At 42.2% G+C, this 27,009-nt stretch overlaps 1 pseudogene; it reads left to right on the forward strand.

Annotated features, from left to right (window-relative positions):
- Window positions 1-276: 276 nt before the first annotated feature.
- Window positions 277-11,359, forward strand: LOC127448786 (uncharacterized; annotated as a pseudogene).
- The last annotated feature ends 15,650 nt before the right edge of the window (window positions 11,360-27,009 follow it).

Below are 27,009 nucleotides of genomic sequence, written 5' to 3' on the forward strand. Positions count from 1 at the left end.
CTTGATAATCTGAAACATACAGTGGTGGTATGTATTAAAGGAATATCCCTGGGGAAGCTAAATTATCCTCATTTGGGCCATAATGTTAATTTCACAAAAAGTTATTTTTACTCATTTATTGTTTATCTATACTGTATATATATATATATATATATATATATATATATATATATATATATATATATATATATATATAGTGGTTAAAGTAGATGACTTACAATAAAGCTACAAGATGTAAACATTATAAGTTTTACCATGGTTTTAGTCAGATTTGCTATGACTCTCCGCAGGGCAGAGTGGCACAGGTAAAGGGGAAGAGAGAGAACCAGGAAGCGAGCTGCATTCATTGCCAATCCCTTTGCTTGGGGACAAGCACAGCGGTCATCAGACTTGCTCAGTAGAAGAAGTCAACCGCTTTCTGCATCACACCCTGACTGATCTGGCGAAAGAATAGGAGCTTGAACCCAATAAATCTCTCATCAGTCCGGCCCTCCCAACAACAGAATTTAACCTGAAAGAGCCAAGCCTGAAGGAGGTCGAGGAAGTCATCAAGGCAACACGTTCAGCTTCTGCTTCAGGCCCCAGTGTTGTACCCTACATTAGTGCTGGGCGATCTTCTCCATAGTCAGATCATCCTATCGTCAGCCTGTAAGATCGGCAATACACAATATTATCACGTGGGGGGCGGGGCAATAGTTTACTTTTTTGCTCATTTATTTACTCATTTATCTACTTATTTATTTACTTGTTTATTTACTCATTATTATTTAATTATTTACTTTTATCTCGGGAATTGATGCACGGACAAATGAGAATCGTTGTCCATCCTTTTGCGAGAAAAGATGGAGTTGATGATAAAGAAAAATGTCATGTCGCCTATTTGGCAATATTTCGGTTTTAAACCAGACGCAAAAGGCGAGCCCGTGGATATCACACAGGCAATTTGCAAACTTTGCATGAGAGTTGTGCCAGTGAAGGAGTACTTCGCCAACACTGCTATCCCCAATCTGTACAATAAAATGAGGGAGAGCATAACTAAAGATTTGAAAGCCGCTGACTTTGTCGCTTTGACCACAGACATGTGGTCAAACATAAACATGACCCCCTACATGTCTGTGACAGTCCATTACAGGTGCATCTCAATAAATTAGAATGTTGTGGAAAAGTTCATTTATTTCAGTAATTCAACTCAAATTGTGAAACTCGTGTATTAAATAAATTCAATGCACACAGACTGAAGTAGTTTAAGTCTTTGGTTCTTTTAATTGTGATGATTTTGGCTCACATTTAACAAAAACCCACCAATTCACTATCTCAAAAAATTAGAATATGGTGACATGCCAATCAGCTAATCAACTCAAAACACCTGCAAAGGTTTCCTGAGCCTTCAAAATGGTCTCTCAGTTTGGTTCACTAGGCTACACAATCATGGGGAAGACTGCTGATCTGACAGTTGTCCAGAAGACAATCATTGACACCCTTCACAAGGAGGGTAAGCCACAAACATTCATTGCCAAAGAAGCTGGCTGTTCACAGAGTGCTGTATCCAAGCATGTTAACAGAAAGTTGAGTGGAAGGAAAAAGTGTGGAAGAAAAAGATGCACAACCAACCGAGAGAACCGCAGCCTTACGATTGTCAAGCAAAATCGATTCAAGAATTTGGGTGAACTTCACAAGGAATGGACTGAGGCTGGGGTCAAGGCATCAAGAGCCACCACACACAGACATGTCAAGGAATTTGGCTACAGTTGTCGTATTCCTCTTGTTAAGCCACTCCTGAACCACAGACAACATCAGAGGCGTCTTACCTGGGCTAAGGAGAAGAAGAACTGGACTGTTGCCCAGTGTTCCAAAGTCCTCTTTTCAGATAAGAGCAAGTTTTGTATTTCATTTGGAAACCAAGGTCCTAGAGTCTGGAGGAAGGGTGGAGAAGCTCATAGCCCAAGTTGCTTGAAGTCCAGTGTTAAGTTTCCACAGTCTGTGATGATTTGGGGTGCAATGTCATCTGCTGGTGTTGGTCCATTGTGTTTTTTGAAAACCAAAGTCACTGCACCCGTTTACCAAGAAATTTTGGAGCACTTCATGCTTCCTTCTGCTGACCAGCTTTTTAAAGATGCTGATTTCATTTTCCAGCAGGATTTGGCACCTGCCCACACTGCCAAAAGCACCAAAAGTTGGTTAAATGACCATGGTGTTGGTGTGCTTGACTGGCCAGCAAACTCACCAGACCTGAACCCCATAGAGAATCTATGGGGTATTGTCAAGAGGAAAATGAGAAACAAGAGACCAAAAAATGCAGATGAGCTGAAGGCCACTGTCAAAGAAACCTGGGCTTCCATACCACCTCAGCAGTGCCACAAACTGATCACCTCCATGCCACGCCGAATTGAGGCAGTAATTAAAGCAAAAGGAGCCCCTACCAAGTATTGAGTACATATACAGTAAATGAACATACTTTCCAGAAGGCCAACAATTCACTAAAAATGTTTTTTTATTGGTCTTATGATGTATTCTAATTTTTTGAGATAGTGAATTGGTGGGTTTTTGTAAAATGTGAGCCAAAATCATCACAATTAAAAGAGCCAAAGACTTAAACTACTTCAGTCTGTGTGCACTGAATTTATTTAATACACGAGTTTCACAATTTGAGTTGAATTATTGAAATAAATGAACTTTTCCACGACATTCTAATTTATTGAGATGCACCTGTATATTTCGGAGGATTGGAAACTGGAGGCAAAATGTCTCAAAATGACATTCATCATGGAGAACCACACTGCAGAGGTACTGGCTGACAGAGGTCATGCAAGATTGGGACATAGAAGAGAGTGAAATTTCATGCATCACTACTGACAATGGGGCCAATATTGTCACGGCCATATGAGGGCTCAAATGGCCATGGCTAAACTGTTTTGGCCATGACTTGAATGTGGCAGTCTATTATTCACAACAGAAGGAGAAAGCAAAAACTGATCGAGCATTTGGCATCTGACGCTGCATTAACGGCGCATTCTCTCACAGCTGGCTGAGACGACGAGAGCTCCGCAAGGCGCAGGTACAGCTGAATCTACCTCAACATATACTGACAACGGTGTATCTTAATTTATTGGCTTAATATTTCTCTTGTGGCCAATACATTAATGTTAGTAAATTTTATTTTAGAAGAATCAATGTCAGTCATAGACTAGAAATAGCCTAATCCTAATAGTATGCTAATTAATGAAATATTATTAATAGGCTAATTATTATTATTATTATTATTATTATTATTATTATCATTGTAGGATTGTGCAACTCATTGGGGATCAACGTATGCCACGATAGTAAAATTCCTGGAACAGCTCCCTGCAATCAAAAGGGTTTTTGCTGATGACAAGAGCCATCGCACACTCCCAAATGTAACTTGGCAGGACATTGCTGTACTAGAGGCTGTCAAGGATGGGTTGAAGCCTATCGCAGAATTTAATGATATTTTATCAGCTGAGAATTATGTGACAGTCTCATCTCTGCTGCCCATGCTGCATCTTATGAAGGATCTCCTGAAGGAGGAGGAGGCTGATGTAAAGATGACGGCAGAAATTAGAAGGGGGATCTTAGAGAAACTCAACTCGAAATATGACGACAACACCCTTCAGTTGATGCGCAAAGCCACCCTCCTTGACCCATGCTATATGGGGGACCACATCGATGCTGCACACCTTGATGTGATTAAAAGTCAGCTTGAGGTTGAGATGGTGGCATACTGGAAAGATAAATTCAAGCCACATGTACGCATCAGAGTGGAGGAGGGGGAAGAAGAAAAAGAAGTAGAGGGTGCAGCAGCAGAGAAACAGCTGGCTAAGAGGACCAAAACACTGGGCCATCTTCTGGGCATAGTGAAGCAGCCATGTCCACAATCCCCGCAGACCAGTGAGCAAAATCAGAAATCACATCCTACTTGCAAGAGGAAGTTATTGATAGTGATGATGGAGAGAAAACGGAAGCCGCTTTCCTTTAATGGCAAACATGGCTAGAAAATACCTGTGTGTTACCGCAACCAGCACCCCATCAGAGCACATGTTCAGTGCAGCTAGCAACATAGTTACTCCCCACCGCAACCCAGAGACAGTAATCCAGCTTGCTTTCTTAGCTAAAAATCTGTAGGCATACAGATACCTGAATGGCATAACTCCAGCATAAATCGAAAATTGTGATCTCATATTGTTTCTGGCCTTATGTTTATTTTAATAATACAAGTATAAGCTACCTATTCGAGGACATTTGATAATTATTTGTGTAGGATTAAAGGCTGCCATTTAAACTGAGATTGTATAATTATTTTAGTTCTTTCATTTTAGTTCTTAGTTCTTTCATTTTTGCTTTTTGTTTATTAAAGCCTATTTGGTTATTTATTATTTTTTGGCTAACATTGACCTGGCATCACAGCCTTTCCATTTCAAAGGACATTTATTTCTGTAGCACTACAGTAGGCCTAAGACAAAATATTTTTCTATCCATTGTCTGCTGACATAAGATAATTAATTGCCCTTTAAAATGTAGTATGAATGGCCTAGTTTATGTGCAATATTTTGTGTTAAACAAGTTGTTGTTTTGTTAAGTCGGTGTTTGAAATAAAGTTGCTTTTGATTTTCATCGTTGACTGATTATTGTGCAGTTTTCTGACCTATTATAGACTTATTATATCATTTTTAATTATATAATAATAATAATAATAATAGCAATTTGTTATTGTATTGTCATTAGTCTTATTATTAGTATCATTAAAATGTTATGTTAATGTACTATGCAAATAAAACAAAATGCTGATGAATGACGATGCCGTTTTCGCCAAGGCTCAAACAACAACTGTATAAGAATGATGCATCTCTTTTATAACAAGCACTCTTGACATAATTTGTGAATATAGTACTATTGTCATGTGTATTTTGTTGATTCATGTCTTTTATTTTGAAATGTTTAGTTCCTGTTTCCCTTGTCATGTGATTCCTGATTTCCCTCCATGTTCATGTGTCATGTTTTCATTGTTTAATTAGCTTGTTATGAGTTCTGTTTGTTCATTGGTTTATGTTCCCCCATGTCCATGTATTTAAGCCTCATGTTTTCTATTGTGTCTTGGTCAAGTATTGAATGTGAATGTTGATGTAAGGTTGGTTCAAGTCAAGTCTTGCTTATAGTCAAGTCATAGTCAAGTTCATGTTTATGTTTTATGTTTCACATTTGTAGTTAGGGTTATAGGTTATCTCGTTTGTAAATAAACTGCACTTGGGTTCTCTACACTTCGTCATCGTCATCGTCTTCATCATTGCCAGTGCCAGCAACGTTACAGAATATTTGACCGAATAATGAACCCAGCAGTTCGGCTCATACGCCTACGTCAGGGGAATCGTCCCCTGGAGGATTACGTAGAGGACTTTTGCGCTCTGGCCAGCCAGGTGGATTTTAATGTGGTCTCCATGCCACGTCACAGCAACGCATCAGCCTGCTCCATGCCACGTCACAGCAACGCCTCAGCCTGCTCCATGCCATGTCACAGCCACACCTGAGCAGTTGGACCTGGAGATGGTTCCCACCCTTATACCCACCCTTAGTTCCCAATCTGTCACTCACTCGACGTTGTGTCGATGTAGTGACACTAGGGGTCACTCTTGGGAGCCCGAAACACCTCTGGTCTTTGATAAAAGGCCAATGAAAATTGGCGAGTGGTATTTGCATGCCACTCCCCCGGACATACAGGTATAAAAGGAGCTGGTATGCAACCACTCATTCAGATTTTCTCTTCGGAGCCGAACGGTCATGCTCATTCACCTCTGCTGGATCTGATGGTGCATTTCAGCGGCTTCTCCCTCCTCTACATTGGTGCACTGCAGAGAACACCCCTCGGAGCTTCGGCAGAAAAAAGAGAGTATATTTTCCTGAAAGAGTATATTTCTCTAAAAGAGCGGCACACACGGAACGTCTTTTTAAAGACGCATCTTTTTGAAGATGCCTTTCTGATTGTGTGTTATTCCTGGTTGCGGTCGTTACCTCTCAACTTCAGATAGTCAAGATCGCTGTCTTTCGTGTCTGGGCGCGACCCACATGGAGGCAGCATTCGTGGATGGTTCATGTTCTCACTGCGAGAACATGACCATGGCAACGTTGCGGTCGCGGCTTGCTCAAGTCGTCCCTGATGGCCAAAGCGTACAGCGCTGCTGGACAAGCCACCTCTGCCCTGCACGCCATGGCTCTCCTGCAGGTCCACCAAGCCAAGGTGCTAAAAGAACTGCACAAGGGTAATTCCGCCCCAGATTTGATGCAGGAACTGTGCTCGGTGACCGACCTCACTCTCCGAGCAACGAAGGTCATTGCATGGTCTCTCGGGCGGACGATGTCCATATTAGTGGTCCAGGAGCGCCACCTTTGGCTCAACCTGGTCAAGATGGGTGAGGCCAACAAGACACGGTTCCTTGCTGCCCCCATCTCCCAGGCTGGCCTATTCGGCGACACCATCGAGGACTCTGCCCAGCAGTTTTCAACGGTGAAGCAGCAGACGGAGGCTATCCGGCATATCCTGCCCTGGTGCAGCTCAAGATCCCGCACCCTGTCTGCTTGTCACCAAGGGTGTCCCCCTTCGGTGACTGCACTGATTAGGATAAGCCCAGGACAGCGGCCGGGTGTATCACTTGCACATAGCACCTTTCACCTCCTCTGAGATGAAGATGTGCACCATTAATTCCCAGTAATGTTCACAAACTATGTTCCCTGGTTGACTTCCTACAAGCCCTGTGGCAGTTGAGTTTTCAGAGAGACTCACTGCCGGCTCAGTACACGTTCTAACTAAGAACCCTGTTCTGGGGTAGGTGCTCCGCATGTGGCGGTTCCCTGTAAGGTAACCCCATGTGATGTATATCTTCCGCTAATTCGTTTCCCTGTTGGCAAACTACGTCTTCCTTGGGCAGAGCCCCCTCTGCCACAGTCTCCATGTTTGTAGCAACTCCTCCCCCGCTGGGTAGGATCTACCATGAGACTATCCACATGGTCGGCAAGACCATGTGACGTATTTTCCATTTAAATATCCCCCCCCTCTTTGGGGCGAGGTGTGGTCTCCGTGGTGTCCTCCCCTTGGGAGGGACACCCCCCGACTAGACCTGGGGGCCCAGTCGGATAATCCCCCTTCTTTTTTAGGGAGTGGAAAAAAAGAAGGGGAAAAGAGGCCACGACTGGGTTAGACTGTCTCTATCTTTTGGGTAGACGACTTGTCCCCAAAGGGCCGTTCGACACTCATAACTGTGTTGGGGGAGGTTACATGTCGGCCTGGTGCTCTGGCTATGAGGCACACAGTGGTCTGCCCGTCACACACCGCCAGTTCACATAACACAGTTCAGCCAGTTGCGGCGTTTTGTATAGTGACTCCTAGTGTCACTACATCGACACAATGTCGAGTGAGTGACAGATAGGGAACGTCCTGGTTACTTGTGTAACCTCCGTTCCCTGATGGAGGGAACGAGACGTTGTGTCCCTCCTGCCACAACGCTGAACTACCCACTGAAATGGCCGGACCTTGTCTCGGCTCCTCAGCATAAAACCTGAATGAGTAACCTTTTATACCCGTATGTCTGGGGGATTGGCATGCAAATACCACTCCCCAATTTTCATTGGCCTTTTATCAAAGACCAGAGGTGTTTCGGGCTCCCAAGAGTGACCCCTAGTGTCACTATATCGACACAACGTCTCGTTCCCTCCATCAGGGAACAGAGGTTACTCAAGTAACCAGGACATTCTCCTGAGCAGGCAAGGGGAACTTTTGGCCCTCCGACCCCACCTGGACCCTCCGAGCCCTGGACTTCACCTTGGCCTGTTGGTCCCTCGACATTGCCTCAGCTCGGTGTTCCCTCGGCTCCACTGCGGTCCTTCAGCCTGTCGGCTTTGCCGGGGTCCCTCGTACCTCCGGCTCCTCCTTGGTCTGTCGGTCACCTGGCTCCACTTTGGCTCTCCAATCCACTGGCTGCGCCTCGTCCCTCTGATCTGTTAACTCCACCGGGGACCTCCTTCCCTACGGCTCCACCTTGGTCCTCAGTCCCACCGGCTCTACCTCAGTCTTCTGATCTCCCAGCTCCGCCTTGCTCCTCCGAGTCTCCAGCGCCGTCTTGGTCCTCCCTACCATCGGCTCCACCCTGGCCCTTTGAGTCTTCAGCTACTCTCCAGGCACCAAGTTCCATTGCTCTGCCCCTCGAACCTCTCACGGCTCCGCCTTCCATGGCTCCGCCCCTCAAGCTTCTCATGGCTCCACCCCCACGGACTCTGCCCTGGTCCCATGCCCCTCGCCCTTTCTCGCCACACCACGCCCCACGCCTCAAGACACCCCCCCCAGCTCCCTACAGAACTTTGAATTTATGTCATGTTTTATGTGTTTTGTTTATGTGTTGGGGCGTCGGGAGCCACCCTCAGTGAGGGGGATATGTTGTGTATTTTGTTGATTCATGTCTTTTATTTTGAAAAGTTTAGTTCCTGTTCCCTTGTCATGTGATTTCATGTTTTCCCTCCATGTTCATGTGTCATGTTTTCATTGGTTCATTGTTTAATTAGCTTGTTATCAGTTTTGTTTGTTCATTGGTTTAGTGTTTGCCCATGTCTTGTAAGCCCTCATGTTTGCATTGTCTGGTTGTCAAGTATTGAATGTGAATGTTGATGTAAGGTTGGTTCAAGTAAAGTCTCGCTTATAGTCAAGTCATGTTATGTCAAGTTATGTCAAACTGCACTTGGGTTCTTCTCATCGTCATTGCCATTGCCAGCAGCCAGCAATGTTACAACTATCACCTTGTAATTCAATTTTGATGTGGGATGTACTTTTGAACATTTTCAATGAGGAATAATCCTCATTTTTATAATCCTTACTTGCAACACCTTACTTGCGTGTCGGTGTCACAAGTGTCGGTTATATGTGGTGATGTCGATGTGAAATTATGGCAGGGCAAATTAATTGTAATATTAATTTGATAATAATAATAGCCAAATAATAATAGCATAATGATAATAATAATAATAATTTCATACATTAATGGGAAAACAAGCCAAATATCACCTTGATATCGTCAAAGGAATCAGCTATTGGCAATCAGCACAACCCTACCCTACATCATGTACAAGTGGTACCCAGAACTCCTTTGACACCTGTGGAAGATCTTTAAAGTGATATGGCATAAAGGGAGTGTAGCTGACCAGTGGAGGTATGCAGAGGGAGTCTGGATCCCCAAAGAGGAGAACTCCAAGAACAGCAACCAGTTTCATTCAAACTCACTAATGAGTCTAGAGGGGAAGGCATTTTTCAGCATGGTGTCCCGAAGACTAATAGAGTTTCTCCTCAAAAACAACTACATCAACCCCTCAGTACAGAAGAGTGGGCTTCCTGGAGTGACGGCTTGGAGCACACAGGTGTTGTCATACAGCTCATCAGAGAAACCCATGAAAACAGTTGTTGTTCTATGGTTGGACCCGGATAACACCTACGGGTCTATACCACACAGGCTGGTTGAGCTTGCGTTACACCGCCACCATGTTCCCAGTGAAATCAAGGAGCTTATCCTGGACCATTATAACAACTTCAGGCTGAGGGTCACTTCTGGGTCAGAAACATCGGACTGACATCGGCTTAAGAAAAGTATAATTACTGGCTGTACCATCTCTGTCATCCTGTTTGCCCTTGCCATGAATATAGTGGCCAAGTCAGCTGAGGTAGAGTGCAGAGGTCCCCTATCTAAGTCTGGTGTGCGACAACCCCCAGTAAGAACTTTCATGGATGACCTTACCATCATGACCACATCCGTTCCAGGAAGTAGATGAATACTTCAAGGACTCAAGAAACTTATCACTAGGACAAGGATGAGTTTCAAACCAACCAAGTCCAGATCTATGGTGCTGAAAAAGGGAAGATGGTTGACCAATTCTGCTTTTCACTGTCCGTGACTGCCATTCCGACCATCACAGAAAAAAAACTTGTCAGTAGCCTGGGGAAGCTCTTTGACTACACTCTGAAAGACTCTGCTGCCATTCAGAAGACCAACAGAGAACTCGAAGCCTGGCTCAGCACAGTTGAGAAGTCAGGCCTGCCGGGTAGTTTGAAAGCCTGGATCTATCAGCATTCCATTCTTTCCATTATCCATTTATGTGGTCCCTCTGACAACAGTTGAGTCCCTTCAGAGGAATATCAGTGGCTACCTCCACAAGTGGCTGGGACTTCTACGCAGCAACAAGGCACTATACGGGCACAATAACATTGTGCAGCTCCCATTCAGTGGTCTCACTGAAGGGTTTATGGTGTTATGAACAAGAGAAGCTCTGCAGTACAGGGACTACAGGGACCACAAAGTGTCATCTTCTGGTATTGAGGTGAGTACTGGCAGGAAATTGAGAGCAGGGGAAGCAGTGGAGATGGCAACAGGCAGAGTGGGTTTGAGATACTTTCTAAAGAGGCAGGTTGGAAAGACCAAGGGCAGAGAGTGACACCATTTAATCCAGGAAGAAGTCCGAGCTGGCGTGGAGGAAGATCGAGCAAGCAGGATGGTGGATCTCCGGCAGCAAGGGGCATGGACAAGGTGGGAAAGCACACTGCAACACAGGATAACCTGGGCTAACATCATGCAGGCAGACTTCCATCGTGTCCGGTTCCTTGTCCAGACAGTTTAGGACACCCTACTAAACCTGGCAAACCTTCACATCTGCAGAAAATGTGAGACACCCTCCTACCCTCGTTGTCCTGGAAGGGGTTCTCTGGAGCATCTCCTCAGCAGCTGCTCAAAAGCCCTTGGGGAAGGTCGCTATCGTTGGCGCCATGACCAGGTGCTCAAGGCAGTTGCAGAGAGCATAGTCACTGCCATTGGCACCAGCAAACACAATTACAACCCAAAGAAGTCCATCACCTTCATCAAAGCTGTAGAGAAACCCCATCTACAACCAAGATCAAGGTCAGGTCTCCTTCATACAGCCTCTGACTGGCAGTTCAAAGTTGATCTGGGTAAGCAGCTAAAGTTCCCTGAGCACATCGTATCAACATCATTCCGGTCAGACATGATCATCATCTCTAACAAATGGTCATGTTGGAACTCACAGTGCCCTGGGAAGAGTGCACTGAAGAGGCCAACGAGAGGAAGCATGCAAAATACCAGGAACTGGTGGAGACAGGCCGGAGGCTAGAGGATACACTGTAAGCCAATTGAAGTAGGCTGTAGGGGCTTTGCAGGACGCTCACTCTGCAGAGCCCTTAACCTGTTGGGCATAATCTGTGACTGATGCTGCAAAAAAAGCCACAAGGTGACTTTTGATTAAGAGGGCTGATCCATGGGTGGTTGCTGCTAGGACACAAGTCGGCCCTGATCGACCCTGACTGGGTTGCCTGGGTGAGGGTTTCTGATGATGAAAGACACAAAACACTGAAGACCCCAGGTAACATCACTGATAATGCATCCCATCACATCCACAAGATGTATCTAGCACATGCTTTATTTGTAATACTGGGATTGCAGGGTTTCGTTGTCATTGCAGCATTTATATATATAAAAGAGGGACGAGTTGAAATAATTTTTGTGGAAATCAACAATTTTTTTTTCATAAATTCTAGCTAAATTTGCAGCTAAACTTGTATTGAACCCAGAATATTCATTTAATACTTCTTACTTTAACCCAAAAATGAAAATTCTGACATAATATACTCTCCCTCATGTTGTTCCAAACCCACATGACTTTCTTTCTTCCGTGGAACACAAATGAAACAAATATTTTATCCATGCAATGAAAATGAAAGGCTGTCATTCTACCTAACATCTCCATTTTTGTTCCACGGAAGGTGAGTTAAAATGTAAAATTCTATCCCACTGATGTGTTTCAAATGAATAAACAGTAATTTTACAAAGCACAATGTGTCATCCTATACCTGTAGATGGGTCACATGCATCATGTGCATACATCTTGCAGACATTCTCATAGATGCAGGTGGACAGGTCTTATGAGTCAATGTGCAGCTGTGTTTGAGTTGAAGTCTACACTGTTGTTCCTTCTACTCTCAGTACTGTACTGCCTCCAACAGCAGCCCTCCATCTGTTTTCACACACATACAAACAAGCAAGATGTACATATATTACCAAGCTTCTCCCTTAAGGCAGCCTTGTAGAAAAACGATACCATGGCGCAGAGCATTTTGCACATGCCTTCCCGGACAGTTCCCACACTCAAAGCTGTCTTTGGGGTGTCTGACCTTTGCCAAGAGCACCGTCCCCCCTCCACACTCAGCTCTTCTCCTCCCCTTCCCAAGGCCCTCCGGTTTGGACAGCTGCAGCCGAGCTGGCCGCTTTGCTCGTAGAAAACATCCGCCACACATGGAGGGCTATGGTTGTGGCCTCTCTGCCAGAAGATAGAAGGAAGGAAAGAAAACGAGACATGGAGAGAGAATGAAAAAGAGAGTAGAGAGAAAGATATGGGGAGTGTGTGGGTAGCACTTTTCCCAGCCCTCCAGACACATGTCTGGCTGCCTCCCCCATCACCCACTCCCAGTGCACACATCCCAGGGTTCATAGGTCTAATCCCCTGCAGCATGGCTCCAATTTAAGGCCTCCCCACCATCAGAATGTGGAACATAAACAGGACTGAGGTTACATGCTGCAACCCTGCCTCTCCTTGCAACCTGTGCCGGGACCCGGGCCCTCAGCCAGCACTCACCATCTGAGACTCATTCACTCTTGAAGCTGGCTGCGGTCCACTGTGTTTTGTTTTTTCCTACCTAATCGTTAGGTAGAACAGTCCAGATTTTTTTATTCTTTCTTTCACCCTCCCTTGCTTCTCCAGAAGGTAATTTTTAAGTCTTAAAGAGATAGTTCACACAAAAAAAAAAAACATTTACTCAACCTCATGTTGTTCCAAACCTTTCTTTCCCTCGTGGAACACAAAATGAGATGTTTAGCATAATGTTAGCCTTAGTGACTATTCACTTTCCAACATGATCACACAAGAAATCGACATGTTGCTACCAAATTTTCTCGTACACTGAAATCGACCACATTCTGCCGAATTACTGAAAAACACTGTCTCCCATCAGACATTTTTACACCAATTCAAATGTATTTACCTTTTCCTGTGGCACTACTGATGTGCTTTACATGACCAGACTCGGAGACAAGGGTTCTGGTCCTGGTCCCATGGAGAACAAGAAGTAATCGTGTTCACATAATCAGTGATGAAGGCGATTCTGAGGTAGTATTTTCCAGATTATATTTTTACTCCACTGACAGTTAGGTTTAGGGTTGGGGTTTGGGTTAGGGTTAGGGTGTTTATTTAATAAAATATGCATTCCTGTTGACTGTATTACATCATTTACAACTAAAACCAATTAGCTTTTGTTGCCACTAGGTAGATATTTCACATGGAAACTGGAGCGCATGTGTGCCAATATGTTCAACAACATTTCCAGCTTTGGACACTGGGGGAGTGATTCGAATTTGGGGAAGCACATACCAAATACTATTGCCAAATAGTAGAACAATCTGCACTTTCACTGCATCTTTTTCCATACAGTGAAAGTGAATGGTGACTGAGGCTAACATTCTGCCTAACATCTCCTTTTGTGTCCCATGAAGGAAAGAAAGTCATACATACTTGGAACAACATAAGCGTGAGTAAATGATGACAGCATTTTGGATATTGGTTTTTTCCCTTTAACTCCCTCACAAGAAATCCTAATCGCATTCTGTGGTTTAGGTTAGCTTGGTTTCTGTTTCTTCACCCTTCTTGTTCATGCTAATAAAACATTGAATACAGAAGAGAACCCCTTTTTTGATGTTGCTATGACATAGCATCATATTTCTGTTTTGGCATTCATGACCTTGCAGTAGTAGAATGTGACAGTTGAAGGGAGTTGCATTTATCCTAATTATTGAAGAGCTCCCTCCAGTCTTACAATGATTCCAACTCAAACATTTGCAAAGAAAACATTCAGTAATAATTATGTTGGGCTGTTCTATAGCATTCTTTTCTGACTTGTATGCTTCATTAGAAATGTTGTTTGTTGAATAGTTCCTCTGAATGCCACAGGGAGAACTGTAAAATATTGAATGCCATAAATTTAGCTTTAATGTTTTTGGATTCTTAATGATTGCTGATTATAAGCAAGCCAGTAATTTGTCTGATAAGATCAACTCAGACCAGCATGAATTTCCATGTTGGTCCAGGCTGGTATTTGCTGCTTTGGTGCTGGCAAGCTGGTGTACCAGCATAGCCATGATGTTAACCAGCAAAAAAAAAATAATAACGTTTAGTCAACAAGCATTTTCTTCTGGTGAAGCTGGTTGATAAAGGAAGTCTTGCTGGTTATGCTAGTTAATAAGCCTGGGACACCAGCACATGCAAAACACAGTATACATGTTGATGTACAGCAATGCTGGAGTTATCATAACAAAAAAACATGCAAATAAGTGTGAAAATCGAATTTCATTTTGTATAAAAAAAAAAAAAAAAAAAAGCAAATCTTTTGATTGAGGTTATTGCAAAGGACATGATCTACTGATCTTTTACAGAGTGCAAATCTACTCGTAAGGAACATGAAACTCAAACAAACCCCGATAAAAGATACAGAGATAACACACAGCTTCAATTTGTCGATATAAAAAGATCAAAACTATCGCTTGTGAGAGTGTTTTCTCCCCCGCGTGGCCCTTTCTGAAGCGTGGGTCATATCGCACCAAGGTTATGGCAGAACCCAATGGGACCTCAGTCTTACTGGATCAGATATAAGCTACTCAGCTCAACCACATCAAAACTAAAAGCATCCTGATGCCAATATCCTGCACAAGCCCACCAGGTACCGCTACTACACCCCTAAACTCACCCCGCTCTGAGAAAGTGCCTTGAAAAAAAGAAAAAAAAAAGTGGCCAGCTTTTTGCCCAGAGCTCTCAGCTTACGCTTCCCCAGTGCCAAGAGCTTTCATGATTTAGAAATCTGACATTTATTTTATACCTCCTGGCTACAAGCAGCTGAAACACTGCTCCTTTTCACTTTACTGAAGACAGCTATCATGGTAAAAAATGAATAAATAAATAACCTCTGGAGTAATCCACAGGTTTTACTTGTTGTTGTTGCTGGTGTTTTAGTCATGCCACAGCATTGGAGCTTAAAAATAATACTTGTGATTATATCATCTCTAGTGATCTCCTTAAAGTTTGGAGGATGGCAGAATTCTGACCGTGTGTGAATTATATAATTGCTGTTATACTTTTCCTAAAACTGAATATTGTATCCAAATACACAAATCTGAGCATTTTTCTCTTTAAGATCATCAAACAAAAGTAGAATTACCAAGGTTAAGTAGTTTTTAATTTTATACTGAAAAATACCAACCTATTAATAACTGTGCACTTCAAAATCTTTACATTTGTCTTGCCTTAGAACAAAATGCTTGTGAAATTAGCAAAAATTGAGGGTAGCATTTTTTATCTTCTGACTGATCCTTGTATTTAAAACAAACTGCTAATTTAATTTAATTCTATTTAGTTGACTGTCACTCTCAAGCAGTACTAATATACCTGCTATACTTTAGTATTCCCATTCATCTCAATAGCAATTGCTCAGCTGCTACATGCAGCCCTGGGAGTACATGACCTGAATCTTTGCTTCAGGGGCACTCATCTCTGGAAATAATTTTTGTGCCAATAACCTAAGATGGAAATGCCATATGACAGATCACTCTATTTTAGAACTACAATATCAGACAGGGAAAAAGATTAATCAATTTCACACGAGTGTGTTTACATGCACAGAAAACACTGATTACAATCAAAAATCATTTTACTAAAAAAATGACAACGTAAGAACTCTAACAGTAGGGGCTAACTGCCAAAGCTAACCAACCAAACCTTGTGCCCCTTTGATATAGCCTGAATCTTTAAAAGTCCCCAAATGGAAATGATTATTTCCATTCAAGTGGTGGTGGTGTAGTGGACTAAACCACTATACTGATAAGTGGAAGGTTGTTGGTTCAATCCCCACAACCACCGCCATTGTGTCCTTGAGCAAGACACTTAACTCCAGGTTGCTCCAGGGGGATTGTCCCTGTAATCAGGGCACTGTAAGTCACTTTGGATAAAAGTGTCTGCCAAATGCATAAATGTAAATTATATATATATTTATTTTTTTTGGTCAAAAGTGCAATGACAATGTGGAATACAAAAGACTATTTTGTCAAAGTAGTCTTTTTTCCTTTATGTATTTATTTATTCATTTATTTATTTATTCATCACATGGAAATGGAGACTAAGAATACATATTCTTGCATGGACATTACCTCAATGGTCCTATCACTGGAACTAAGCATCAGCATTTACAGCATTGCATTATCCCATCTATGATAAATGCACTCATCTGTAGTTTTTTTTACAGATAACCTGATTATGTATTGTCTGTACAGCAGGGACTCGAAGGCACCCCACTAGGGTGAGAGCTGAGAACTGAGAGCTGACCATCTGCTGGTCTATCCCTTTACTCCCTGGTCTGGACCTGGAGCTGACATTTCACAAGAGTGAGACTGATGCTAATTTGGGTGCCCATTTCTAATGGTGTCTCTGGTGGGAGAACTTGTGTAGAATTAGCTTTTAGATACAGTATCCATAAGGCCATTTATTGCATGCCGAGAAAAAAACAGAGATGTCCAATACTGTCAACTTCTTTGCACAGAGATTCATAAATGATGTTTTTCTATAGAGAACTTCTATAGAAGAGTGTTTAGATGTGAGCATTTTCACTGAATGTCAATGTAAATGGTCCTGCTCGACCCGCTCCGAGCGGTATTCGAACCGGTCACAGCCGGCATTGAGGGCGGGCTCGCTAACGAGGAGGCTAAAGGCCAGTTGTTAGTGTGCCTCTTGAGGCCAGGGGAGTGAGGTTTACACATACGCACAGCTTATCACGTACCAGCTGTCTCCCGTTACACTCACCCCCCTAAACCTCACTTACATCCGGGTCATGGCACCACTGTAACCGGTCCAGCTCAACCCGCTCCGAGCGGGATTCAAACCAGCATCAGCCGGCATGGGATATGGGCGCGCTAACGAGGAGGCTAAAGCCCCTAGCATCAGTCACAAGTGCACCTCTTGAGGCCAAGGGAGTGAGGTTTACACATACCGCACAGCTATCACGTTCCAGCTGAATCCCGTTACACTCACCCCCCTAAACCTCACTCCCATCTGGGTCACAGCACCACTGTTACCAGTCCTACTCGACAAGTGAGGTTTACACATACTACACAGCTATCACATACCAGCTGGCTCCCGTTATATCAACAATGAATTAAGAAAAATGGCTTAAAAGTGTTTTCTTGATTTTCTTGGCAAAATTGGATTATAAAACAGTCTCTGAATCTGAGCATATTTGAGCTAAACCTGTCTGTCACAGGAAAAATTATAGTCTAAGACAGGGATGTTCACAACAATTGTGTTCTTACGATAAAAAAATAGATGCAGCACAATGCATATACAGTAACAGAACGCAGGTGTCTCTAGATGCTTTTTTTTTCCTGACATGGTATTTAAAAAACACGGCTCTCCTTGGTGAGACACTGAAAAATCTGCTGCCGCAACTTTCAAAGATATCCAAATAGCGCATGTTTATATAACTCAATGTTGAGAAAAAAAAAATGTGTAGTTATTGCGCTTAACCTTTGCAGGGCAGTGTGCAGGGTAGCGCATTAATAAGGTTTATCATGCTTTAGTGTCTTTTGAAGGACCAGTATTGTTACTGAGTGTCACCAACATGTGCAACCATAGTCAAAGCATGAATCTTAGTATTGCAGTGCTTAAATAAGCTCTCATACTCTAACTAAAGGTGATATTCCATATTTTCCTTCACACCTTATGTGCCTTTTTCATTTTGGTTTTGATTAATGGTCCATTTTATCACTGTTTCTTATACCTGCCACAACCAATAAGACACAAAAACGAGGGGCCGTGGCAGAACTAACTTAATTCTTGTCATCCGCCCCTTTGCAAGGTATGGGAAAAATAGCGTGGTCTAAAGTTTTGGGGATGAGAGAAGCCCTCTGAATGGGGAAAAGGAGAAAGGGCTGAAAGGAAAAGGAACTTGGTCAATGGAAAGGGGCCGAAATGGATGAATAAACCAATACCCCCATCCACAGTGTTGATATTTCCCTCAATGGCTCTTTCTAAAGTGAGCATTTTAAGCCATCCTGACACACTAAATTTACCCATTGTGGCAGGAGAGGCCTCTGCCTCTCGAAAGACTAGGTGAGGAGGCACTGGGGGCAGATGGAACCTGCCTATCACCTCATGGCGCCTTTCTACCCCTGAGCCTTTCCCCTATGCCTTACTGCCATTCACTGGGCCCAGTGGGAATGTCCCTGGACCTGGCTCTTTGGTAGCTGCCCCATACAATGAGTCTCTCTAGCAAGGTTGAATGTGGCCCAATTGTTACACCCAGGGCCATTAAACCACCTCCTGGGCAAACATGAGCGTCCCTCTTCCTTTATGAAGGCCGAAGAAGCAACAAAGAGAGGAGTCATTGAGACAGAGAGGGGCTGGTCTTTGTTTGGTGTCTTTTCTGAAGGTCTTCAATAGCTGAACTGGGAAGGGGAGGCTTCTGTTTGGTCTTTAGCCTGCCCATATTGCTGGACACTGTTGTTTGGTAAAGCGGAGATGTGAGGTTAATTGACTGAATGGACCCTAAACGCCATGCCACAAATAATTCGAGAGGGCAGGGGAAAAAATTTATTGTGTACCAGTAAGTTCCCACTTCTCTCACATAGGAGAAATTCTAGCCAGATTCCCTAAGGGTCAAGAAACATTAATGGTTGTTGAGTGTTGAGTAAGCTTCTGCTCAGTACAGTTCAGGGGGAAAATAATACCACAGTGGCAAAGAAAAGTTCACTATATTACAAGAACTCTATTGGCACACTCTTGTATGCCAAAAATTCTGGAACAAGGACATAATAATTGAATGTAAGGTTTTTAACCTGATGTTGCCAATGTGATATGGTATATCTGTTCCTTATGTTAACTTGAGCAAAATCAATGGAATCAAGATGCTCCTTCTCTAGGAATTTCTGTATCCTCCTCTTCCCAGGTTTACCCACCTGAGACTTATGCTCTCATCTAAATGAGCAATTCATTTTACAGGGATAGTTCACCCAAATAGGAAAATTATCTAATCGTTTACTCTCCCTCATGTTATTCGAAATCTGTATATATTTATGTTTGTCTGTGGAACAGAAAGGAGATATTAGGCAGAATATCAGCTTCAGTTGATTTTTTTTCCATACAATGAAAGTGAAAGGTGACTTAGGCTAACATTCTGCCTAAAATCTTGTTTTGCACCAATTTTGAGGGTGCAGCTATTGCTAAGTGGAGATGCTACTCTCCAGAGGACTTGGAGTCTCCCCGCACTGGCTCTCTGGCACATGCCCTCAGGCCTGAGGCCTAATCGAGTTATCATACCAACAAATCTCTCATCAGTGGCCCACGTCTGACACCAGCAGAAAGAGAGGCCAGTAGACAACTAATTTCCAGCAGCAGGATGCTGGAGCTTGCCTGCCAGGCGGGATGAAAAGTACCTGCAGACCCCAGTCGAGCTGCCCTCACCATCCCGCTGGGAGAGCACTCACACTGGGCACCATGCTGGGGCTGTTATTCGATTAGCTACAGCGCTAAGTGGGAAGCTCCATTCTACATTTTGAGAGAACAGCTAGCCTCCCACAGGGCTGATGCTCCTCGCAACTAAAGTGGAGAAAAGACAAATCAAAGGGAGTTTGCGACAATAATCTGAAGAAAAAAAAAAGGCAGTCTGTGATTCTGTAATGAGAGGGTTCTTGACACAGCAGTCAGCTACAGTATGATGCAGCTCTTTTTTTCAATGACAACAATACAGTAACATCCAGCCAGGATCAAGCGTGTCATCCAAAACTAGACTCTCAATGGTGCACCCCAATTTTTCCATTTGAACTTAGAAACAACAGCGCATGAATGCTTAGAGAAATACATAATCAATAAGAATGCATGTAAATAATTATATAAATATCATATTAGTTAAATGTAGAATTTTTAAATACTAAAGGTATTTTTAAAGGTTCAAATAAATAAAATGCTCAACTCTCAGAGGTCTCTCCACTTTGCTCTCTTAGAGTAGTGGACTACAGGTAAGTTTCTCTAAGAATGAGTGTGCAGATTGGAGTGGTAAGTGAGGGCCCTCAAGTTGACCTGACACTTTTCTGCTACCTGCTGTTTCTCACAAAGCGCCAATCCCAGGACTATTCAGAAGAAAGCCAAGCAGATAATGAGAGCCCTATGGCTCTCACCTCCATTCGCCCAATGACCACTTTGTCTGCCATGAATAAGATTTATACTCCAGGCTCCATTATTTGCCAGACTATTTTTCTTAGGCTCACTCTTTTTGAAAGAGTGAGCCTATTTATCTCTCACACCCTTTTTTTACAAACTGAATCATGGTGATGCCCGTCAAGCATTGCAAACTGATTATAGTCTTAAACATTTATTAGATTACCACGGCCAGAGCAAACAATCAAGAGGGTGAGAGCTGTCAAATGGTCTGGAATGCCACTATGCTCTTGTCATGGGTGTCCTCGCAAGCACTCACTCTATAAGGAATCTCAAAAACTATACGTTTTTTGAGACAAAAGTCCTATTACACAAATGTGTGTTTTCTCTAGCAGTAGTATTGGATGTTGGTTAAAAACACCTAGTTCAAAGCTATCTTGAATTAGAATTATTTTCTGTGACTTCATTCCTCCAGATTTTGTCCTCCTAAAAATTCAGTATCATCATATTTTGTGTAGTAACTGTTGGGTAAACAAGTGAACACAATAAAACCGCATTGGCATACATTCAGGCAAGGGTCAACTGTATTACTAAGGTAGATTTTAACTGAAAGTTTGAACTATTTTCTTAGGGTAAGATTATATTTTATTAATATCAGGTTGGGGGTGGGGTTGTGGGTGGAGTGTAAACACATTTTTATCAGATTAGTGCAGGTTGTCACATGTGTTTTAATTGTCATAAATGTATACAATTTATTCACATAAAAAAAAAAACGGTTTGATATTTTTGTACAGAACGTTACCTTTTCCATCTTTGCTGTTACATGATCGTTTTGGGTTCTATAATAGTTTTACTTTCTAAATTTTGCTGAAAAGTCTATAATAGGCTGTTTAATATAGATTTAAAGAGGGCCGTATATTTACACAGGTCAGCCACAACATTAAAACCACCTGCCTAATATTGTGTAGGTCCCCCCCGTGCCGCCAAAACAGTGCCAACCCGCATCTTAGAATAGCATTCTGAGATGCTATTTCTTTTCACTGTACAGAGCGGTTATCTGAGTTACCGTAGACTTTGTTAGTTCGAACCAGTCTGGCCATTTTCTGTTGACCTCTCTCATCAACATTTCCATCCGCAGAACTGCCCCTCACTGGATGTTTTTTGTTTTTGGCACCATTTGGAGTAAATTCTAGAGAAATTTGAAATGTGTGAAGTGTGTGAAAATCCCAGGAGATCAACAGTTACAGAAATACTCAAACCAGCCCGTCTGGCACCAACAATCATCCATGCGATTATTTAATCAGCCAATTCTGTGGCAGCAGTGCAGTGCATACAATCATGCAGATACGGGTCAGGAGCTTCAGTTAATGTTCACATCAGCCATCAGAATGGGGAAAAAAATTTGATCTCAGTGATTTGGACCGTGGCATGATTGTTGGTGCCAGATGGGCTGGTTTGAGTATTTCTGTAACTGCTGATCTCCTGGGATTTTCACGCACAACAGTCTCTAGAATTTACTCAGAATGGTGCCAAAAACAAAAAATATCCAATGAGGGGCAGTTCTGCAGATGGAAACGCCTCGTTGATGAGAGAGGTCAGCAGAGAATGGCCAGACTGGTTCGAACTGACAAAGTCTATGGTAACTCAGATAACCACTCTGTACAAATGTGGTGAGAAGAATATAATCTCAGAATGCTGTTCTGAGATGCGGGTTGGCGCTGTTTTGGCGGCACGAGGGGGACCTACACAATATTAGGCAGGTGGTTTTAATGTTGTGGCTGATAGGTGTAGTATAGTGGTCACCCCACCTCCATCAAATGTTCATATGAAAGCTATGCCATTAGTTTAAAAGCAGGTTCCATTGTGACAACTTACTCCATATACTGTGATAATGTGCCCCCTATTGGGGCATATATTTTGGAGGGGGAATTATGGTGGAAATGGTTCAATATTTTTTTTTATTTTTTTTTTTAACCAAGGCTGTAAGGTATGTGGCTATACAGAAATGACTTTCAAAATGAAACCTACACTAAATATATACACTGGAGTAACAAGTGTGACAACTAGCCCCGGTTGCCCCTACAGCAGGAAACAAATGAATAAATGTTTCCACTCACTTTCTATTGCATGCCAGTGCAGCTATAGCTCTCAATGGCTTGCAGAGTAAAATAGATTTTTCTTCCTGCATTATCCACCATTTTAATCCCATTTTCATCTCTCTCCTGTCAAACAAAGGCAGCTGGCATGGCAGGAGTCCACAGAGTTCTTGTCAGAGCAAGCATGCCATCAAGGTTATGATTAGAATGTCAGAGTGGCTGGGAGCTGACCTGCTGTTCAGGGGTGAACTCTCTCAAATTCTCTCAAACTTGCCATAAGGCGGGTATTTTAAAAGAGGCTACCACAATAAATACCTAAGAGGACCCCCACCTTTCACATTCAGCTTTATCCTAAGAAACTGGGGGTGCTCAGATGTGCTCTTCTTTTCAAATGTGATTCTCAATCACAGTCTAAGGATGCTGAGGCCTGCAAATCTGCCACACTGAAAAGGCCAGGGGAAATGGATGGAGGTCTGTTTGAAAAGACTGTTCAACAGATCACATGGTGAACTGCTCCATCAAAAGGTGGCACTGCCAAGACCCAGGACAGGGTTCTTGGAGTTAATCCCTAATTAGCTGAATCAGCAAGAAAACAAAAGCAAGCCAACAATTATTAGTTTAGAGAGTTTGTGGGAATGAAAAGCAATGTCCAAAAAGACTCATTATACATTGACTCCAGGCCCAATCAGTCAGACATAGTTCAACAGTTAAGAAATGTTGAGACCAATGATAATTAACGAAAACAAACTATTAATTTTGGAGTGAGACAAGTGGGCAGATACATGAATGATGAATGAATGAGACATGTTTATGAATACTATTGCAGCTGTCTGGAATACAGAGAGAATTTATTTTCTTGGTAGATGCTTTCTCACCAGTGACCTTATATGTACTGTGTTGTGACAGTTATTCTTTAGCATGACAAACATACAAATCAAAAATTACAGACAAAGCTAAAACAAGCCAACAAGAACGCATTGTCTCAAGGACTATATTGTGTGGAAAGGGGAAGTCAGATTTAGGTTTGGTTAGTGGGCATGGATGGTTAGTTTTATTGTAAAGCTTTATAGTCATGATACATACATTTTGTGTTTTAAGGTTGCAATGATTTTCTATTCTAACTGTATTTTAAAGAGACAAAGGATGAAAACATTTTAATGTGTATTGGAGGTCAGAGATCTGTGTAAAGCAGGTTAGATGTAGGATAAAACCAGCCATTCGGCAATATACTTTAGAAAGGCACTTAACACCTATTTTCTCTAGCTTTTGTTCTATAGCGCAATGCAAAGGTCAAATATGTCCGTCTATTGCATGCTTACATAGAAAAACAATAGAAAAAATAGTGCAGGTGCACACACAAACATGGTCGGTGTGAACAGCCTCCAACTATGCACTCCAGTTCTTCTAGTTGACTATTTTTATAATAGGAATAAATATTTGCAAAATTGAGTAAATACTGTGTTTAATTAATGATACAAGACATTAGATAACAATAATGTCTTAACATGAAATGACTTGCTCAGCTTACTACACCTCTGTGAATGCAGAGCAAGTCTCCATTGCAATTGCATGGCCTCACAAAAAAGAACAGTTTACCCCTTATCCCCCTAATTTGCTGTAAAATTAAAGTTTGTTGATATAGACAATTACATTTTTTTTTTTTTTTTAATTAGAACGCTACTGGCCTTGAAGCACTTCCGGTATAATTACCCAAACCTTTAAATATGGCTCTAAGTTAACATCTTTTCTGAAAGAAAATCAAATGTTTACCTGAAGTGACTTATCCAGACATGTTGTTTTTTTTTTGTTTTTTTTTTTTTTTTTTTTTTTTTTTTGGATTTCTCCCCTTTTTCTCCCAATTTGGAATGCCCAATTCCCAATGTGCTTTTAAGTCCTTGTGGTCATGTAGTGATTTGCCTCAGTCCAGGTGGTGGAGGATGAATCCCAGTTGCCTCCGCGTCTGAGATTGTCAACCCGTTCATCTTATCACATGGCTTGTTGAGCGCGTTGCCACGTAGACAAAGCACGTGTGGAGGCTTCATGCCATCCACTGCAGCAACCATGCTCAACTCACCACATGCCCCACCGAGAACAAACCACATTATAGCAATCACAAGGAGGTTACCCCATGTGACTCTACCCTCCCTAGCAACCGGGCCAATTTGGTTGCTTAGGAGACCTGGCAGGAGTCACTCAGCATGCCCTGGGATTCGAACTAGCAAACTCCAGGGGTGGTAGCCAGCGTCTTTACCACTGAGCTACCCAGGCCCCCATCCAGACATGTTGTTGATACTGAGTGTCAACATAGTCATTGTCATTATCACATCATAGTTTAGGTGTTCACAATTATTTCCTTAGTGGAGAGATCGGGAATATTGGATCGCTCCTATTATAATAAATGTAGCCGAATCTTTAGCAGTAGGGGGCAGTCAGCGCTTCAGTTATACAGGCAACACGTTTTGTCAAACCAATGAACAGGCAGCATACAGCCTTCCAAAGAAGCACTTTTACACTCAATGTCAGCTGGACTGAGGTACACAAAATACAGGGAGCATCTTGAGACACATTTTTCAAAGTTTCATTCTACATTTAACAGACACATTGTCCCAAAAACAAAGCCTAGTGAAACAAAAACTAGTGAAACACGACACAACCAAAGTGAGACACTCCAAATATGTCAATAATAAGGTTATGCTCAATTATATGGAAATCAACTATATTTTTATTTTAAGCCACTTTTTGTATAATCTAAATGCTTTGTCTGTTGTACATGATATTTATACTGTATGTATATGATGTAATGTGTTTGAATCTGAATGATAAAATTTAGTTTATATTACACTTAATAATTATTTTAATTATATATTAAATTATGTTTATTTGGGGGCCTTTCTCAGTAAATATTGATTTGTGATTATTGCGATTAATTCAATTAAATAATCGGCACATCACGTAATAAATTCAATAAAAAGAAATTGTCATTGACGGCCCTAATTTAAAGCATATATTATTGTTTAGGAGAAAGGCTACATTGCACAACTTCAGTAGCACTGACTTGAAATCCTGTCAAACCAGACCACACTTGTCACTTCAGCACCTAATGTTTAAAAACTCTGAGGGCCCTAAACTCTTCTGGCTTGGAATACACTGCCTTGGAATGTGCCCTTGCTGATCGAGAGTATGTGGAAGGACTTCGCCAATCTCCATCGCATAAGTGTATGGGGTAAACACACTTGTCTTCTGCTGGTGGGAAAGCTATGCCTAGCTTGGCGTGGGGCAGGAGGGGGTGTGTTTGGGCTCTTTGAGGGTTGTATGGGAATGTGCGGTTACTCAGTGATACTGCTTTGAATGTGAAAGAGCACCCACCTCATAGAGACAGGCCAGGCGGCCGGCCCATGAAAGACAGGTTGGCAGCTGCACGGCACGAAACCAATGTGACTGTGAAGGGGCAACACGGGGAGCATGAAGTATGTGGCAGAACACTCCTGGCACCTCACGCCAGCTCGACTTTCCACGCCACTCACTCTCCACCCTGGGACCTCCACCAACAAGCCCCCAGACTCTGGTCCGCACCCTGAATAATCCCATAGGAAAAAGGGGGCAATGCAGGTGGTCCCCTCTGACAGCCCTGACTCCAGTGGTGCTACGCGTCTTTCCCACCATCACTCTATCCATGTTCGGCAAAAGGAAGGCAAAGGGATGGTTAGATGACAGATAAATCAGTTTTTCAGAAAAGAGGCTGGAGGAAACATGATGCTCCACACCACAGGGATTTCTCCTGCTCTTCAAGCTCCATTAGTACCTGATGCAGAGCTCTTTTTAAATTTGATGGTTCTTTTGTCTCTTCCAGATCTTGTCTAAGTGGGCAAAAGGTTTAGATGTTGAGGTTAAATAGGAATTATTCTCTCTGTGCCCTCAAAGGCCAAATAAGGGTTCCCTCTTGCTGTTTAGGTCCCTGTGGTAGGTCTTGAGAGAATTTTAAAGCCATTGAGATCCTTTCAAAAGCCACTATCAACAACCCACACATGATAGCGTTTATAGCCATGTGTCTCTAGAGATAAAAAATAAATAAAAAATCACTATAACCAAACATGTTTGTTGTAAGAATATAATGTTACTGATAAAGCAAAAATGTATTGTTTTATTCCAAAATCATGACCAACCTACATTGTTAAAAGTGGTAGCATTTGTTACCTTCTTACTTAGAATCTAACTTAATGTATTCAGGTTGATTCAGTGACGTTATATAATATTTTTGAATTCAATAAAACCAGTTCATTTAAATTAAGCACATTTTTAGGTTGATATTTTTACACCTACAAATGTGCTTTGCATGGTAACATCTAAATTAACTGATTTTATTTAAGTCAAAAGTGTTATTTAATATGATTAAATCAACCTAAATAAATGATGTGACACTAATGGAAGTATTTTTTTAGATGTTAGATCATGAAAAATAGCACCTTTAGGTAACAACTGCATGCAACCACTTTACATATACTATAAAAAGTGATAACCTGTTATTGTTACCTTAAGGAGCACATAAAAGCACATTTTTAGATTTCTTTAATTTTAATTTTTTTTTTTCAGTGTAGTGTAACTGTTATATATAGCT

The sequence above is a fragment of the Myxocyprinus asiaticus genome, chromosome 12, assembly GCF_019703515.2.
Source record: "Myxocyprinus asiaticus isolate MX2 ecotype Aquarium Trade chromosome 12, UBuf_Myxa_2, whole genome shotgun sequence".
Classification (NCBI taxonomy): Eukaryota; Metazoa; Chordata; class Actinopteri; order Cypriniformes; family Catostomidae; genus Myxocyprinus; species Myxocyprinus asiaticus.